This window comes from Phlebotomus papatasi, chromosome 3, assembly GCF_024763615.1.
Source record: "Phlebotomus papatasi isolate M1 chromosome 3, Ppap_2.1, whole genome shotgun sequence".
Taxonomy (NCBI): domain Eukaryota; kingdom Metazoa; phylum Arthropoda; class Insecta; order Diptera; family Psychodidae; genus Phlebotomus; species Phlebotomus papatasi.
The window spans coordinates 60,667,538-60,687,492 of NC_077224.1; the positions used below are offsets into that span (position 1 = coordinate 60,667,538).

Consider the following 19,955-nt stretch of genomic DNA (forward strand, 5'->3'; position numbering starts at 1 on the left):
TGAGCTTTTACGGTTAACGTGTGTCTAAAATCTAAAACTAGAGTTTTTTATTTCTACAGTCAATAAGTTTTAACTAAGAAGACTAATACGGGCTTCAAGCCTTAAGGCTTAGTTTAATGTATTAACCTTTCAAAATTCTTATGGCGTTGGCACACCTTTTCAATTGAGTGAATTTCAACCGATTGAAATTTTACCTCTTACTCTTTCAAAGTGAAATAAGATATATGTGTCTCTTTCTGTCAAATTTAAATTTAAATTTAAATTCCAATTTCAATTTTAATTTTCATTTGACAGAAAGAGACACATATATATGATTTCACTTTGAAAGAGTAAGAGGTAAAATTTCAATCGATTGAAATTCACTCAATTGAAAAGGTGTGCCAGAATCATTAACATTCCAGATTTTTTGGACAATTTTGACTTAGGTAAAAATTTTAAACGTAAATGGCCCATTGGATATTAAAAAAATATTTAAACTACTTGTTAAATAGGATGTTGAGAACTTCGGGAACTCAGCTAAACATCTAATCTGAAGATCGCTTAAGCTTGACTAGATAAGGTAATTTGGAATCATATTTAATTTGGAACTTTGAATTTTCCTAACAGTTTTTAAAATGGCAAAAGGAAAACATAACGAAGAATGCAAAGTCATGTATTTCTCCATGGTTTTTACTCTTCTACCATCTGAAACAGTGAGAAAATCTCAAGATTCTAAAACAGACGTGATTCCGAATTACCCCACCTTACCCTACTCTGATATTCGACAGAAATCAATTAAATTTTGAGACGAAATACTCATCAATTTCTTCTCTTACTTTATTTCTCTATTTTTTCTTTCTTTTACTGATCGAACTCAAAGAGACAGCAGTTATATAATCCACTTTTTTTTCAATTTGTGACACGGTTAGAGACCAAACGGTAAGAGAAATCGACTTCCGGTCTTCGATGACACCTCTACAAGCCATCATTATCTAGGGCAATTTTTTTTCTTTCCCTCCCGCCTCCTCCATTCACTCTAAAACCATGTTTTTTGGTTTGTTTCGAAAACGGCTCCTAGGATTTCTTTCATTTTCGAATATGTATTAGAGATGTCCTAGGCGAATATTTCGTCCTTTGACACATATTTTCGAAAACTATTTCGATATCGAATTTTCGAAGATCAAAGTATAACCACTTTGGAGTTTGGAGGGCCTATTTTTTAACCGATTTGCTTAACCCTCTAACGGTGTTTTCTTTAATATCCAAAAAAGTAGTTAAATAATTTTGCCTCGGGTAATTAATGGTCCACTGAACTCAAAAATACCATCCGTTCTTCATTATCTCATTTCATGAGAAAAGGTAAAGACCGCCTCCAGGCGGTCATATCCGTTTATGGCATAAAAAGACTGAAATATTTTCATTGAAAAATAGTGAACAAATGGTAAAATAAATTAATTTTAAACGTTTTTTATGGATGAATGTTGTATCATTATCTAAAAAATGATGATTTTTAGGAGAAAAAACGTTTATAATTTTTATAATTAGACGTTAATGAAGCTCAAGGTGTTTCAATAAGACTGATTTTTACCGAATAGGTCACAGATCAGCTATGAAAACGTCACCTTCTTGTGTAATTTGAAGGTCCTTTGAAATACATTGCTCATATTCTGGTTTTATCGATAATTTTTGAAAATTTTACTATCTACTTTATCTTCCTTTTTTTCTTCTAAAACTCTTACTTTTAGTTTTTTTACATTTATCAATCGAAATATACAAACTAGAATAACATTCTTTCAGAAAATAAGATTCTTTCTACAGTTAGATTACTTTAAAACAATCTTTTTTGCACTTGAAAACGAAAAATGTTGCGAACGACATTTTGTTGTTTTTTCTCTGACCTGTCACACAAAACTGAAGATTGTAAGCAAACGAAAGGTCAAAATGAGTTCAGCTTTAGAAAATAAGTTAGTAAGACTATAACTGAGGACACTGTGTAGATATTTCAACTTCAAATGAGTAAAATTATCGCAGTAAATGCGATTTATAGAATGACCGCCTGGGGGCGGTCTTACTCGTTAGAGGGTTAATCCTCTGAGGAAAAATGGGACACCGGTGTCCCAAAATTAAAAATTAATTTGTGAACTTAAAGGACAAAATAACTTCTATGGACAAAAAAAATAGTTTTTATGTTTGGGACACCGGTGTCCCACTCGTCCTTAAAGGCTTAAATGTGGACAATCCTGAAAGCTTAATTCTTATCTGAGAAATTTGATGTTCTGAAAATGTATTGCTTCAGAATAAGAAATCTGTAAATTCTTTTTTTTTACTGCTTGAAAAGTTGATTTTTATTTGCTGCGTTTGTTAGCTAATTACGATATTATCATTTTTCTCTGAAACAGGATGGTGTGTGTCTTTGCTTACTGAGTCTTATTTTTGACGGTTGATGAGTTTCAACTCAAAGCTTAAAATTAATTTAAGCGTTTATATGATTTTTTTAACGAATGAAAAGGAAATTCTTAGTATTTAATTTCTTATTTCACTGTATTACCAGGAGAATGACCTTCAGTCTTGTGTACATTTCATTCATTTATCTAAGACACCTTGATTGACCTACTGTATGTTTTTTTTTTTTTTTTTTGAAAAATGGCAATTTGGGGGAGAAAGAATTTACACAAGAGTACAACCATCTGGTGGTTTTTCTTTTATTTCTCTCTGTTTTGTGTATTATTTTTCCTCCATCCCACAACAAAACAGACACAGAAATATTTCAACTAATGACCACTCAACACAAATTAAGTCCTTTCAACAAATTTCACTTTTAGTTTTAATTGGTGAATTATTCCTCCACTTGGTGGAATTTTTTTTTTTAACTTTCTGCAGGAGAGGGTGCTCTTCTCTAGGGCTCTTGCTCTTAATTGAGCGACGATGGAATAAAAAAAAGTGCTGAGGTTGTTGGACGTTTATTTGTACAGTTGGTTAAATATACTCCATCCTTGGTTTCTTTTTTCTTCGTCTTTTTTTTTGGTGTGTAAAAAAATATTGTCACATTATTGTTATTTTTGTCGATGATTGAAGATAATATTTCGTTCAATATCACATGATTTTAAACATTTTTTGAAGTGATGTTCTCTATGGAGAAAAATTCTTATGAATTTACACAGTAAATAGTAGTTTAGAAGTTCTTTAAAAAAAATCACTTGATCTCTATTTGTTATGAAATGTTGTTTGTATAGAGTGAGAAAAGTGATATTAATGCTGAAGAGGAAAATTCCTTCGAAGAGATGGTTTGTTTATTTCTGAAATATTTTTATATTTGACTGATTGAATATCATAAAATATTTTTTGTTAATCATCTATAGGAAAGACAAGCACTTCACAATTTGCCCGTTTAGCAAATAATAAGGCTTATCAATAAATTTCTTGGGATCTTTTTTTCATTTGTTGTTTTGAATTGCGTTTTCCGGGAGAATTGTTGAAGAATGAATCAAAAAGAAAACAGTGGCAAAGTGTTCCAACTTTGTGCAATGTCCGCAATATTTTTGGATGCATAAATTATCAGAAAACAATCACAAAATTGAAAATTGATCTAGAGTTTAACATTTTAGAATATTTTGACATTGAAAATCGTTCAAAGAAATGAAATGAGGTCATTTGCATAGATGAAATGTTCGTCTCTACTGAAGGCTTTCAGGCTTCGCACACACTTTACCTTCGAGCACTTGATACTTTTTCCCATATTCCTTTAACAAAATTGACTTAATTTTTAAGGGAATGTGCAACTTAAGACCAGCTATAACAATATATTGCGAAAAGGTCAAATTCATTAAAGGACTATGAAAAGAAAATGAATTGTTTGAAGCCAGAGTGTGTGCGAAGGCTGAAAGCCTTCCTGTATTGTATTCGTACGATATAAATCAATTACTACGGATACTTTGTACTCCTGCTTTGCATTACTTTAATTTTGCTGCCGATTTGGATATCAAGATTTTTCAATAAAATTCAATTTGAAGAAAATTGGTTTAGAAATAGGCACTTTTGCTGTAATTTTTCATAGAAATATTGATTATAAATGTTTCTATTCTTGAATATTCTTTTTTTTACTTTTTGATTAACCAAGAGTCGCCACGGCTGCGATTTTCTTTCATTTCTTGGATATGTTTTAAAGATTATCCAGGCGAACATTCGATTATGTACGGAAATACAGTTGAATCATTCCTAAAAGCTTTGCGCTGTCTCAAGCTTAAAAATGTCTAAATTTTTCGTATGTTTCAGAATAAATGTGACTCCGCAATATATTTTAAAAAACAGGTCACTTTTATCTACTTTTTAAGATAATGGGGGCGATAAATCACTTAGGAAAAATTTAGTCATTATGATACCTGGGACCGTCCAAAGCATGGTCACTTTCCCCTAATGATTTTTCAAGATCAAAAATTAAAAATGCTCTAGAGAGCACATCTATCAAGCAAAAGGGTTCATGTTTGGGCTCGTTGGAAAGGTCTTGGAATTTCCGACAAAACTGAATCGGTTCTAATCGGTTTAGAACCGGTAATGAATCGGTAATGAACCTGTTTAAAACCGATAACTAATTTTTTATCTAAATTAAATTCTATTACTCTTACGGTGTATTTTGGGTAAGATTTTGAGTGATTTATAAATCGGTTCATATCGGTTGCGAATCGGTAAATGGTAAATGATTACTACTAGTAATCGAGTCCATTGCTCTCGTCGTGGAAGGATTATTCAGTCCGCGAGGACTGTCCAGGAGTACCGATTTGCTTGCGAAAAAAAGTCCTAAATACGCGTGGAGGTTCCTTCCTTGCTCCCACGGTAAATGATGTGAAAGTACTTTTAAGGTATAGGGTGGAATCACCACTTCTCGCCAGTGCACCACTTCTCGCCACCTATATTGAAGTCTCTACTTTTCACGATTTATGAAATAAATGAGCCGCAAAGTTACTTGTATTTTTATTGCTTCTACGTATAGAGTCCAAAAACACTAATTTTTTGTTTTGAATTTAAATGTTTAGGCATTTTTTAGAGGAATATTTTAAGCAAGTGCATCGAATCCAATATTTCTTACCAAATATAGTAAGTTTCATGAAACTTTTATCGAACAAAATTTAATCGGCATCCCTCCATAAATTAAGTCTTGCATCCTCCGGTATTGTTTCGAGACACATAAGAGTTTGGCTGAAACTCTTGTGAGATTTCAGCCTCCGCTTCGCCCTCTCTCGACCATAAAGGAGATGCCTTGGCTCTGTACAAGTCTTAGACATTTCCTTGCTCGAGATGACTTGTCTCCTTATTTGTGGAGGAGCAATACCCGCTAACGGGTATAATTTGGTAACGGGTGTGCTTTTTAAACACCCCGTCACAATGCGCACGGTATCGTTAAGAGCAACGTCCACTTTCTTTGTATGCGCCGATCTCTCCCATACCTCAGCCACGTACTCTGCTGCAGAAAAGGATAACGCAAGAGCAGATATGCGTAACACTTTCGGCTGAGCACCCCACTGAGTGTTTACAAGTTTACGTAGTAAATTATTACGTGTTTTAACCTTGTCTTTTACATTATTGCAGTGGGGTTTGTAAGTCAGTGATCGATCAAGAGTGACACCAAGATATTTAGGTGTGAAATTGTGATTTAGAATTTTTCCTTCCCATTCTACATTTAAGCGTCTTTTAGCCCATCTGTTACGCAAGTGAAAACAGCACACTTCAGTTTTTGACGGATTTGGCTTTAGCTGGTTTTCCCTGTAGTACTTAGAAAAGTCAACAAGGCTTCTCTGAAGTTCAATCTCCACATCATCGAATGTGGAAGCTTTTACTGCTAGAGCCAGGTCATCTGCGTAAAGAAAGGCTTTCGATGGAGACTGCAATGGCTGATCATTTGTATAGATGTTAAATAGTGTTTCCAAGTGGGTGGCGAGAAGTGGTTACAGAACTGACGAAAAGTGGTAAAAAGTGGCGATGAAGTGGTTATTTTTGCATTGTTAATAAAAATCAAGGTTGTAGGTACTCCCGTATTAAATTGTAGGACAATTATTTTGACGAATCTAGAGACAATATATCTAAGTAGTTTTGTCTCAAATTTGAGTTATGTGATAATAAGGGGTCAAAAGTTATAATACAATTAATTTCACTTTTTTCTAAAAGTGGCGATAAGTGGTTACTTCACCCTAGCATCTAAGTCACGAGTTCGAGCACTTCGCAAAGCCTAGGTCGCTTTTCCATCTCTTTGTGTGTAAAGATTCGAAATTAAATAATGCATATCTTAAAATCTAAGGATTATTCATATTACCATCTCTTTGAGTTCGAGCAATAAAATAACATAAAACATATCTACCTCTAAATGAATGACTGACAGTGGCACAAAAATATCTAACGACTATAATTTTTTATGAGTTTCTAAATGAAGTGCAAAATTATTCACGATTTGCTTGAAGTGCATTGATAAGGCAAAAAGAGAGAAAAGTGCATCACACAGAAAGAAGTAATGGTGCAAAGTGAGTTTAAATAGAATCCAAGATTGGCTGTTTTTTACAATTTACATTGGGTTGAAAGTCATAAAATATGGGCTATAACTTTGCTTTAATTTAATATAAGGGGAGAGATGCAGAGAAACAGTGAGAGTGAGAGGTGGAGGATGGTGAAATAAAGATAAGATTATTTAAATTGAAATATCTCCACTTATTTCTCCATTCTGATAAATGACTTGAGATTTTCACTATCGCATTTGTGTGCAAATAATACACAAAATATTTTCTTTTTTTTCCTTTTCAACACAAGATTCCTCACACATGTTTTTACATCATCAATTTGGGGGGGCTATATAAGTTTTTTATGTAACACATAAACATAAATTCTTGCTGATATCGCAAAGTGGTGATATTCTAAAGTAGAGTCGCGTTTTTTTTTTTCTATTTTTTGAGGAATTTAATCATGATTTTTGGTATGGTTCAAAAAAAAAAATTGGGGGAAATTGGAGAGAAAATGCAGTGTAAAAAATGCCGAAGTGACTATAAAAAGAGCTAGAATAACATTTTTCTGCGTAAAATGGAAATTTTAAGAGTGCTTCTATTGCCCAAAATTGGCAGAAAACTGAATGATTTTTTATTTGTATATTGAAATGTGTAACGTCTCTTTTTCATTTCACAATTTATCATGCAGAAAAAAAATTATTAATTGAAACATCAATGGGAGAATCTTTGTGGGTGTGTTCACCTTATATAGAAATTTTTCTAATGAAGACTCTGAAATATTTTTATTTAACAGAACTCACTTATTAATGTGTTAAAGAAATAAATTTCACCTTCGAATTGATGTTTATGTTCACTCCAATGTTTTCGTTCCACTTGAGATGTCTTTCTTGTACAATATAATATTGAAATGGGGGAGAATTGTGCAGAAGAGTTGTGTTCTACGGTGTTGTTTTTTTTATTTGCTTTCTTTCTCGAATTGCAGGGCATTTTTGTTTTTTTTTTTTGTTTTTTGCGAAATGGGGAGACAACATTGTGTATTGATCAAAATTGTACGACAGTTGAAAGACGTGAAGCAAAAAGTACCAGAAAAGTTATAAACATTGAAAAGTTTGACAAAAAGGGATGGAGGATTTTGCGAGATGCTCATAATTTTGAGTATGTGGAACTTTAGAAACTTTTGAGGGAAAAGGGGAAGAGATAAGTCAAAATCATGTATAAAAACTATAACTTTGTTGAAAGCATATTTTGAAAACACTTTTTTTTGATTTGTAAGTCATTCATTATTAACACGAAACCTACCAAGACCGGTCAAATTGACCAGTTTAAAAAGTTTAAAATTAACACATATTTAGACGGTACAACGTCGCTATCAAACTTCATTATTTATTGTTGAGTTTCATAATTAAAAATAATTGTAAATCTTTGATACAAAAATCCCGGAATATTGTGCAGCGATGAGGTGCCTTACTTTCCGCAGTCAAATAGAATTTTTCTCTGGATATTGCCTTATAGAGGAAACTGGGACACCACCAAACACGGGGTACCACCAAACTCGTCGTGAACTAACATTTGAAGCATCCTTGAAACATCCTTTTCTTTATTAATCTTTGGTTCACTCTTCTGGATATCAATCAAAGTTTCATCATGTTGCACAATACGTTATGCAAGTTCTTCTTCACTTCCATCACAAGACAAATTTCTCTTTACGTATTGATTGATAAGATCTTTCTTGGTTAAAAAGGCCATCAATTCCTCATATTGTACAATTCGTCGTGCGAGATCCTTCTTCTTCTTCTTCCCGTTGAAAGGCAAATTTCTCTTGTCACATTCTTTTACAAGTCCGTACTTGGTAAATAAAGTCACCAATTCCTTAAAGCTTGGCATTTTCTGTCCTCATTCGTTTGAGAATTATCATTCTTCGTGTTCTTGTAACTCTTCAGTAGTTGCCGTCATTCGTCTTCTTGCAACTCTTCAACAGCTATCGTCTTTCGTCTTCTTACAAATCTTCCGCAGTTTACCGTCTTTCGTCTTCTTGTAACTCTTCAGCGTTGCCGCCTTCGTCTTCTTGTACGTTATCAGCAGTTACCGTCTTTCGTCTTCTTCTAACTCTTCCGCAATTACCATCTTGTAATTCTCTGTACTATTTTGTAACTCTTCAGCAGTTGCTGTCCTTCGTCTCCTTGCAACTCTTCAGCAGTTGACGTCCTTCGTCTTCTTGCAACTCTTCCGCAGTTTACCGTCTTTCGTCTTCTTGTAACTCTTCAGCGTTGCCGCCTTCGTCTCGTACGTCTTCAGCAGTTACCGTCTTTCGTCTTCTTGTAACTCTTCCGCAATTACCATCCTGTAACTCCCTGTACTATTTTGTAACTCTTCAGCAGTTGCTGTCCTTCGTCTTCTTGCAACTCTTCCGCAGTTTACCGTCTTTCGTCTTCTTGTAACTCTGCAGCGGTTGCCGCATTTCGTCTTCTTGTACGTCTTCAGCAGTTACCGTCTTTCGCCTTCTTGTAACTCTTCCGCAATTACCATCCTGTAACTCTCTGTACCATTTTGTAACTCTTCAGCAGTTGCCGTCCTTATAATAAATAGTTTGTCGTAGAAGAGTCATAAATTTGTAAATGTAACTACATTTCGACTCTAACACATTCAAGACTAGTAGGTATTCAGTGTGCCAAAAACAAAAGTAGTTTTTCTGACTAAGGATTGTTATTTTGTCTTTTCTAGTAAGAAAATAATTTTCTGAGTCCTCGGTGGTCTACTATGGTCCTTAACACTTTAATGACGAGTGGTTACACCGGTGTCCCAAAATGAAAAATAATTTTCTTGGCTGTCGAAAGTTATTTTGTACTTTAAATAGTAAGAAGAAATATTTTTGTTTTTGGGACACCGGTGTCCCAGTGGTCCTTAAAGGATTAAATGGATAACCATTGTGGGAACTGGGAACATTCACTGTTGGGGAATGCTTCTTTTGTTGTATGTTAATCATTCGAGATTTTTTTTTTAATCTATCTGTGATTTTTTTTAAAAAAAAATAATGTATGACTGATCAAACTCAACCACAACTGTAGAGTTCTTTGGTCAGTGTCAACTTGATGATAGGACGAGCAATGGAATTGCAACTAAAGGGAGGGAAAAGAACGAAAAGCCTCTAAATTGTGATGAATGATGCTTGGTTAGTTTTTTTTCGGTCCAACAATCAATTGAATGTGAAATGTTTTCATTGTTTGGCATGGAATATAAGAAACTTCATAATTTTCCAACATGTTTGTCTCTGGTTTGATGGTGCAAAAAAAAAAGAGCCACTAAGAAATCCAGAAGAGAGGGAAAGGGGTTGCAAAAGAAGTGTGACGTTGAGGATAAAGAGTAAGAAGTTAGGGGAAAAAAGTTTCTCGTTCCTCTTCTTCAATTTATATTAATTCGCTTTTGTGTTCGCCCACATTTTGATGTTTTCTTTGTGATTTATTTACACACAAAACTTCTATATAGCGAATTATATAAATATATATCCCATTTGAAACCAGTCCCAACTGGCTTGGGATTGACTTCATTGCACGCTCCTTCTGTCCCTTATGGAATCCCCCTTGTTGTTCATTATTGCAAAAATAGCAATATATAGTGTTTGGTCTTGTGTGAGATTTAACAAGAAAGTATTACGAAGGAGGAAGAGAGAGATAGGTAGAGCAAAAGATAAGGAGATGAACTTTGAAAGACTGCAAGAAAGTTTTAAAAACTGGATATAAGGAAAAGTGAGAAGTCGGGAATGAAATTTGTAATTGGCGAAGTGAGAGAGAGAGATAGACAAAAAAATATGAGCAAATTATAGAACATTTTTATTTTCTCCATGTTATAAAGGTTATGAATCTTGCTTTTAAGTTCTTCAGTTCAAATGGAAGTTTTATATCTTTCTTTGTGAAAGAAGTAGCAAAAGGCTTCTTTCTTTTAAACCAAACGTCTCAAAAGACTTTCAAGCATGATATTTAAATAATTGCAATAATTGTTAAAGGTAACTTCATACAATTGTAAGTTTTACTGTTAGGAAACACTATAAAAAGAGATTACAGTTTGAAGATTATAATGAACATTTTAGTTAGTATGTTTGTAGTAAATGGGAAGTGGTGTAAAATACAAGAAACACTCACGGGCATATTAATGAGAAAATTCACTGCCTTGTAAAGTATTACTTTTTGTGATTTCAATCTTTCTCTCTGTACCGTCTCATTTTATTTTTCTTTCTTCATGACACAGAGAATTGCACGGAAAATGATGATGAGTAAGAGAATGAGAGAGAAGAAAGGTAAACTAAAAATGTAATAACACTATAAGAAATTCAACATTTAAAAAGAATAAATGCAGAATTAACTCATATTGTGTTGGGAAGAAAACAAAAAGTGAAAATAGAGAAAATACTTCTGGCAGGAGATAAAGTAGAGTTATTCACTTGAGATTGTCGTGATCTTGTTATTAATACGGCGTTTTGTATAAGCGTGGTAAAAATTATGAGAACAGCTGATGAATTGCATTAAATTTACTATCCGTTTTCATTTTTACCTTTTCAATTCACAATGGATGTGCTAAATTGTGATCTTTTATGAAAATTTGCGAATAATTATGCAAAATGTCTTAATTGTTCATAAGTAGTAAATTATATATTACTATTTTCAATTAGATTTTTATTGAATAATTATAATGTTTATTTGTGTTGTAGAATTGAAACAAAGCAATATATACAAAGAATCATACATAATTATTATTGGACGAACTTTCGATTAAAGCAGTATAAATAGGGAGGGTAGGGCAATTCACGCATCCATGACTTTCGAAAATATAAAATTTTGTTTTTTTTTTTTTTTTTTTGAAAATATGCTGCAATACTCAAGAGACAATAACTGGATTTGGTACACTTGAGTACTTTTTATCAACATTTGGCAAAAGAATCTCAAATAAAATTAGCTGCATGAAAGTATCCACTCGTCTCTTTAAAATAATCCCTTAATTATTTTACCTTAATAAATTTTCACCATTCACCCTTGAGGATAATTTTTTTTTAAAGCAAAAACGTGAAGGTGTTATCTTATTAGTGTTCTAACAAACAGAAAAGAAATAAACAATTTTTGTTTAAACATAGAGTAACTGTACCAAATTTCGCCCAGCTTGCAATTTCGACCACTTTTATTTCTCATATTTCTATGAATTTTTAGTTTTAGCATACTCTAGAGATTGTACTATGAAAAAAAAAAACAAATAAAAAAATGTCACTTCGACGAACGAGATTATGTGAAAAAGACTTCGGAAGAATTCCGGAATGACAAGAAACTATGAGAATCAAGGTGGCCGAAATATTACTCAAGGCTATGTCTATATTTTTATTAATTTTAAAATGTATTAAGAATGATTTAAGAGAAAACAAAGACAATACACTATCTACAACCTTCCAAGTAACACTCAAAGTTAAGATTGAGGTTACATTTCAAAGTTAAGACTTTGAAGTTTGCTTACAACTTTCACTGGTAAAAATGAAAGGGTCATCGATGACCCTTTGAAATGGTCACTGTTTTGACACCTATTTAACTCTGGAATAAACGAACAAAAACAATGAAAATGTCATTTTGGGTGTTCGGTCAGACGAGAGAAATACGATAAGAGTAATAAATTTACGATAAAACACGAACTATCGTGATAAATATGCATACAAAATTTCAAAAGATTCAAGTGAACCTTTCAAAGGGTCAAATATGATCCATTTTCGTTGAAAAGGGTCAATTTGACCCTTTTATTTTTACCAGTGTTGCCAAAATTTGGTATAGTTACCCTAGTTTACCTAACCGGCCCTACAACTACTTACTGGTCTTGGCTTGACCCTGGATATAGACCCTTTGCCACAAGAGCCTATTACATACCACCCCTAATGAGTTGGCGTTCTTGTCCGCGCCACTACTGGTCTATTGGAGGCTGGATCAGCTTTGTTTCCTCGAAGCTAGACTATGCCCCAAATGATTTTCCAAGCTAGGTTATCCTCATCCTTACTTGGCCTTCATACTTCATACATCTCGGCTTAGTGGGAAACTGATGGTAATGTAGTTTTATCATTATTTGGATTACAATTACATAAAGCCATCTCTCGACTTAAGTCGTTAGTGTGTCTAGGGCATAAGGTTCATTTGTCTAAACTTTACCACAGATAATTATTCAAAATAAAGTGGAAAAAATACTGTCCTGAAAAAGAAACTTGTTAAGAATGAGTTGCTTTCTTGTGATTTCGAAAGAGACACTTGAAAATGACTTTTTCATTGTTTTTATTCGTTTATTGTGGGAGTTAAATAAGTGTCAAAACAGTGATACTTTCAAAGGATCCTCGATGATCCTTTCATTATTACCAGTGCCTAAAATGATGACTGGCTGTTTGTCCAGCCTTCACCAGACTAAGAGGTCACATAAGAGATAGCGGAGGATTTCCCACAAGTTGAATTAAGACATCTAAAAATTGTGAGAATTTTTTGTAAAAAAAATACTTTTTTTGAAGGGAATTGCCTATACTACTGTGAGAGTTAGACTAAAAATTCTGTCAAAAAGACAATTCTTGAAGAATATTTCTCCTAATTTGTGGAAGCTTTTAACCCTTTAACGACGAGACACTTTTTACGGATCGAAAATCAACAATAAAAATTAAAACGATAAACAAAATCAATGAAACGTTTTACATCTGATTTTGGAAAATCCGACAGAGTCTGATTCGGTAAGTTTTTTACCTCTACGAGCGATGGGGACAAAAATAGCCCAAAAATTTAAATCAATTTTCTGACAATACCAGTGAATAATAATTTTCAGTCTAATGAAAAATATTATATATGAGTATTGTAGTTTCTTTTTCCAAAACGGTTGTGCTTAAAAAAAATTGGAAGTATAAAAAATAATTAAAATCATTTTTGAATATGAGAATTTAAAAATTCGTCATTTTTAAGTTTAAATATTTACTATATAGAAAATAGCTGGAGACTTGCAAAAAATAACCTAGTTTTCTTCAACCTTCTACTTTACTATTATGTACAGAAATAAGAAAAAAAAATAACTTTAGGTAGGCAGGAAAAATTATTTTCTTTATGGGACACCGGTGTTCCAATCGTCCTTAAAGGGTTAAGGACCATTATAAATGACCATGTTTTTTGGGGATTGTTAGGAGAGGTTGCATTTGTTGGTCCATATATTTTCAAATATACTGCTTAACCATTCCTGGTTTTGCAAGTTCAAAAGTAATAATGGTTCTAACGAACTTAATTATCAGATAATGGGGTCATGTTTGGGTTAGTTGACAAGATTTTGGAATCTCTTCTAAGTCTGACTGAACTAGTTCCAATATATTATCAACCGTTATCAGATTTTTGTATAATTCGGTTCAAATCGGTTGTGGACCGGTAAAAAAAAATAAATTACTCAGTGGAAAACACTTTGCAAAATGCTCAAACTCGTGAGAACGGTACTTTTCCTTATTAGTTGGATCTCTAAAAAAAACTCTAGAGTACCCCAAAGCTGGGACGATTTATCAACCCTTTTTTCTCAAGTATAGTATCAATTAATAAATTTAGGATAAAACACTGTTGAACTTGTCGACTATTGATGGGATATGATGCGGATATCTACTTTCTGGAACTGAATTCGTCTTGCTGCTCATAAGTTTTTCTTCAAATCACTATGATGATAAATGCCATCCTAAAGTGCTAGACTTAAAGAACAGCTTACAAATAGCATCCTCAGAGGGAAAATCACCAGCATCTATGGTACAAATGCTTTGATAAATGAAAATGCCGTGTGATTTAAATATGTTTGTAGGTGACAAATTTTAATGGTTCTTGTCTAGATGCTAAAATTGTGAATAGCATTTTCTACAAAACACGTGAGAAAATTTAATGAAATTTTCAATCCAATTTACAAGGCATTTCTTTCAGAAGTTGCCCTTATAAATTTACCCCTATTAGCTTTCTGGATAGTACTTTTGCACTTAAATAGAATCATGTGCGACAAAGTTAAATTGAAGAGCTTCTCAATGAAATTAATTTTCTTTATTGTATGGGAACAATTTTCCTTAACAAAATGTGAGTGTACTCTTGAATGGGTTTTCAGGTTAATTTGAATTTAAGTAAGATATTTAGTATATATGGAGGAAAAAGTATGAGTTTTAGGAGTGGAAAATGTTCTTACCCCAAATGTTGGAGAGCATTAAAGTTAGTTGTGTCTCCCCTTTTGCAATATTTCATATAACACTTCCTCCCTATTGAGGAAAGGAGGAAGGGGCGAGGGAAGGGATTTTTCATACTGTTGGGAAATTTTTGGAAAAATTTGAAGGGATGGAGGTAATGTGTTATGTAATGTTTCATAGTGACTTGCGAAAAGCTCACGTAAGAGTCAAGTCACGTAGAATATGAGTGCACCAACTGAACTGTGATTATGATTTCTGCTATGTATGAGTAGTATATTTATATATATATTTTTTTCTCGTGGTAGAAGCACAAGAAGTATATTCATAATAATATTTGTAAGAGGTAACAATGTACGGATTAGAGTATAAGTGGAGGTGATTACTTTGGATAGGAATTGCTGTTTGTGCTGAGATTGTAAGAAGGTTTTTTTTTTCTTTGATTTTGTATTCTGGATTTTTCACCAAACCAAGGCTTGGGGGTGTAAGATGTATGTGTGCGCTAGGAAAACCAAGTAAAATGAGTCATTGGAGACACTTTCTTTTGCTTTACGGTTTCATTTGGCTCTTTTATTGCATTATATACTGAGTTTGTGCGAAGAGAGATGATGGTACAAGAGAATGAATTTTTCTGTTGCTATTTGCTTACTCCAGTGAAATGCTAATTTTATTGCAGGCCCCAGTGTATTTACTCACTGTATTTCAGTGGAAAAATTTACCAATTTTTCAGTTGGAACCTTCTAAAGATTTCATGACTCATATGCACTTTGTCTGCTGAAATGGTGATAATGATACTTGTATAGAAACTGCGAGAATATTATGGATGATACTGTGTACAAATATTTTTCTCCAGAGATAGAAAATTGATTCACCTAAATGTAGTTAAGTTCAATTTAATAGTCAGAAGTGACATAGTTTACAAAGAAAAATTGCCAATTCATTGGAATTATGATTTTATCAAATAGGAATGGTATTTGTCTGCGTGTTCTTTGGTCCGGAAATTTTTCATATCTTGATAGAATTTGATGGTTTATTATAACAATCCGAATTGGCAATTAAGGTGTAAATTGTAGGAAATTGTGGTTTTATAATAATATCAGAAATATTCTTTGTTTGAAACTATTGACTATTTTATTTCTAGAACTGCAATAGGGAGAGAGAAAGAGTAATATTATATACATAAATTCGTTCAATTTTATGATACTTTTATGACTGATTTCCTTTCCTTGGGGTGTTATACTTTTTCATATAATTATACGGAGTTTAATTAAAACACTCAGAGCAAAAAGGGCCTATCGTAAAAGAGCCCACTCTTTTTCTAACTTTAAGGGACACAATTGTAAGAGAAAATGGGCGATTTTTTTTGTTCATTCCTTTTATATAGATCTGGAGGCTAAATATCTGGGGTGACATGATAACTTTTTTTCGATAGTATCGACTGTCTATTCTAAAAGAGATGGCAAAGCGTCCCAGGTTTGCGGAGTGCTCGAACTCACGAGATAGAGCTCTCTGTTAATTAGTTTTTCGCATGATCTTTTGGTGCTTACTGGCCTACTAGAGATCAAATTGATTCATAAATCACAAAAGCATTTGAAAATGAAAAAGAAAATCGGTACTTAATCAATTTATTACCGATAAAATCCAAATTCAACCAAATCGGTTAGAAAATGAGCCTTCCAAATAATTGACCTTTGACCTTCAATAATTCAAAATGGCGAATTTTCCGGTCATAGGTATTTTTGGACGAAATGTTCACATGGACGACCTCTGAAACATATCCGAAAATCTTTGAAAATGCTTGGGCCAATTTTAGGAATAACCGAAAAAAAACTTGGTTATTAGGGGTTGGAGGGGTGTCAGAGGAAAAAGGAAAAAAGACCGTCTGAGATTATGTCCACTTATAGGGGGGTCATCGAAGGACGATGACAAGTTGAAAAAAGACGATTAGGGGGAACTGGGGCAGTAGTAAACTGGGGTAGTTGTAAACACTGTGATTTTTTCATTAATTTTAAGATTCCAGAGGATAAAACCCATAAGCATTCATAGATACCATGGGGATGTATGTCCACAGATGAATTAGTCAATAAAATCCTAATACTTTAAAAATAAAAATCATTTTTTTCCCGAAAATGTTGATATTTCGATTATTTTGGTCATTTGGATTTCCACCTGGAAATTAAAAACTTTGTAAAATAAACGAAATGTAGCAATACCAGTTCTTTCCTACATCTTTTAGGATTATATTTATGCATTTACTAGAGAAATTGAGATTCACATTATTTCAAAAGAATTAATAATTGGTCAGAAAACAGCATTTGGGGTAGATGTAAACAGGCAATTTCAATTTCACAAAATGAGTAGGTAAAAGAGCGGAAAATTGACCTTCATGCGAAATATCTATAATTCATAGATTACGAAAAAATTGGTGGTGCTGTGTTCAATAAAAAGTCACATGATGTCAAAATATGGGGAAACTCCATTGAAAAATGTCTTTGATATGCATGCTTTTACTTTTTTTGCTATTTTAATTATTCTTTATAAAAATGTAGTGATTTTTTGAATAATATACAGTCTTTATATAGCTCTTAAGTAATTAAAATAATTGAAAGTGCTGCAAAGTTAATTTCAAGGGTGGAAATAAGGGTGTTTACATCCTCCCCAGAAAGTGTTTACTTCTATCCCAGGTATTTTGTGAAAAGAGAAAAATGCACAGTGAAACAAATTTTATTTTTATGGAAAGCTCAATTGTTTTCCAGCATCCACATTACCCTCGATGTATTGCCTATACCCAAGGGTAAAACATTAGCTAAGAGAGATTTTCCAAAAAATTACGGTGTCCTTGGAAAATCACCTCAAATTCGCATCTATCGAAAATGGTTACATGTGCCCCAGTCTCCCCTATATAAATGCTCTCTTTTTGAGTTCGAACAGTAAAAATTAATGGTGGGAATACGTTTTTGTAGCTAATATAAATTTAATATTCATCAACAGTCACATTCATTTAAGAATGGTACAAAAAAAGGTTCACTAATGTGTAAAAAGCTGTCATTGATTAAATTTAAAAGATATAGATTTATCGATAATATCGATTCGATAGTATTGAAAAATTATCACTTCACCCCTGGTTTGAAGATATCGATTTTGAATTTTCACAGACTATATCAAAAGTCGAAGTGGTTTTTTGATGGTATGTCACCTGAATTTTTTAAACACTTATCTTTTTTTCATGTATAAATAGTATTAGTAATAAATAAATTATAAACAATAATGAAAAAGAAACTTTATAAAAAATCACATACTCTTGTTAATTCATTTTTTCTTTTCTTTTAGTGTTCAAGCTGTTATAAAGGGTAAGTTTGTCTACAAAGTTTAATCATACAGGAAGAAGAATATTCCGTAAAATTGTTCGTAAAAGTTTGTGAATTTCTACTGGAGACTTACAAATTTTTGTACTTTTTTTTCACAAATATTGTTCGTAACATGATCGCTTGACGCATATGTCTTTTGTAGTTTTACAAACATTTGTTTATAACACAGAGAACAAAGTTTGTAAAATTTTATCATTTGTTCGTCAATTTTTGCCAGACAAACAAAAATGTACAAATAAATATTTCTAAAAGAACAATAAAATACTCGTCAAGTGATCGTTACGAAAAGTGTTTGTGAAAAATTACAAACATTTACGAACCTTTTAGTGGGTTAGAAAATTTATGAGCATTTTGTAAGTTTCCAGTAAGAATTTATAAACAATTTTACGATATATTTTTTCTGTGCTATGTTAATTTTAAATATATTTCGTTTTCGTTTTTAAGTTTTATTCTGTTTGTTTTGGCTGTGTAATGCCCAACGCACAATAACATTTGTTTGTAAACATGTTTTTGACATTTTAGTGAGAGTAAATGAGATCTAAATCTAGTCATCTTGCTCACTTTTACTGGCAGTTCCGAAAACATGTTTACAAAACAAATGTTATTGTGCGTTGGGCATAATGATATTTGTTTTTTAATCTTATAATGTTTATTTTAATCTTACAATGTCTTCTTTTAAGTAGAATTTCACGAAAGAATAACGTTAGACCACGCCTTTTCTTTGGAAGTAGCAATTTTTTGTATTTCATACGAGTTTTAGGAGGTGGGGCTTATTGAATTCACGCTTCCTGGAATAGAGTTCTCCTTTATTCAACATTATAAATTTAAAAAAAAATCAATTTCCGATTCTAATGCTCCTAAATATTGAAAAAGGCGAAAAAGGCGTGGCTAATTTTTTATGGGCGGAGTCTACATAGAATTTCAAACACTGGGTCTGTAAAATATGGGATTAAAAAAAAAGTTTTGGTATTCCCAAATTTCAATGAATGTTTTAGAGTTTGAACATTTTTCATTTAAATTTTATCATCTGGATACAATCACAGCTGGAAGTTGCTGAAAGTCGACAATATTCAAATTTTTGGGGATATTTTACTTAACAAAATCGTCATGGAATAACATTTCTTTTGAAAGATTTTTTTTGTGCACTGCTGGGGGAATGTTTTGCAAGTCAATTGAATAATTTATTATTCTGAAAAATTTGTCTCTAGACGGTTTTGCATCTTTTATGAAGATCATTGTTCTTCAAGATTTAAGGGATGAAATTTTCGTTCCAATAATTGGTCATTGAGATGTGAGTTGAATTTTGGGAGAGGGGCAAAGAGAAAGTGTATTCTGGTGCAAAATTGCAATTTTAGTGGGTGACAAAGATAAAGGAAGTGATATATATATATATATGTGGGAAAATAAATGACAAAGAAAGTGGAGTATATAATAAAAATGATTTCGTGCTCTATGGAGAAAACACTTTGCCATGTCACATTAAATCTCCGAGTCGTTGTCCCTTTTATATATACAATGTGACTATAAATAAAATTTGTTGATTCATTGGGGTGGCCCAGACACTGATGGAAAATTCACTTAAAGTGCCAACTACATAAGTTCCGAAATAGGAGTGAAATTATGTGAGAAAGGGGATGGCTAAGTGAAAAATACTTCGCAGACTACTCAAATTTGTAACTTTGTTACTATACCAGAAAAATTGGTTTCGTATTAATTATCTTTTATTTTGGATAAGTAGGGGAAAGTACTCTAGGTTGGACCAGAAAAATGAAGTTCAATCTTTGAGATTTTTTTCTGGGTAAACCGCAAAGTGAATTTCATTTTTCACTACATCGAAAAATTCTCTACTTTATTAAGCTCTTATGCCTACCTCATTTGGCGTTCAAAAGTTCTTAGTTTTTCTTTACAAGAAAAATGGAAATATGATGTCAATTTATT

At 32.6% G+C, this 19,955-nt stretch overlaps 1 protein-coding gene across 2 annotated transcripts in view; it reads left to right on the forward strand.

Annotated features, from left to right (window-relative positions):
• Positions 1–19,955, forward strand: part of LOC129807043 (calphotin) — a 136,193-nt gene that overhangs the window by 7,201 nt on the left and 109,037 nt on the right. For both annotated transcript variants that reach the window (XM_055856018.1, XM_055856021.1), the window contains exon 2: positions 17,980–17,999. The gene's annotated coding sequence lies outside the window, so the exon portion shown is untranslated. The remainder of the gene's footprint in view (positions 1–17,979; positions 18,000–19,955) is intronic.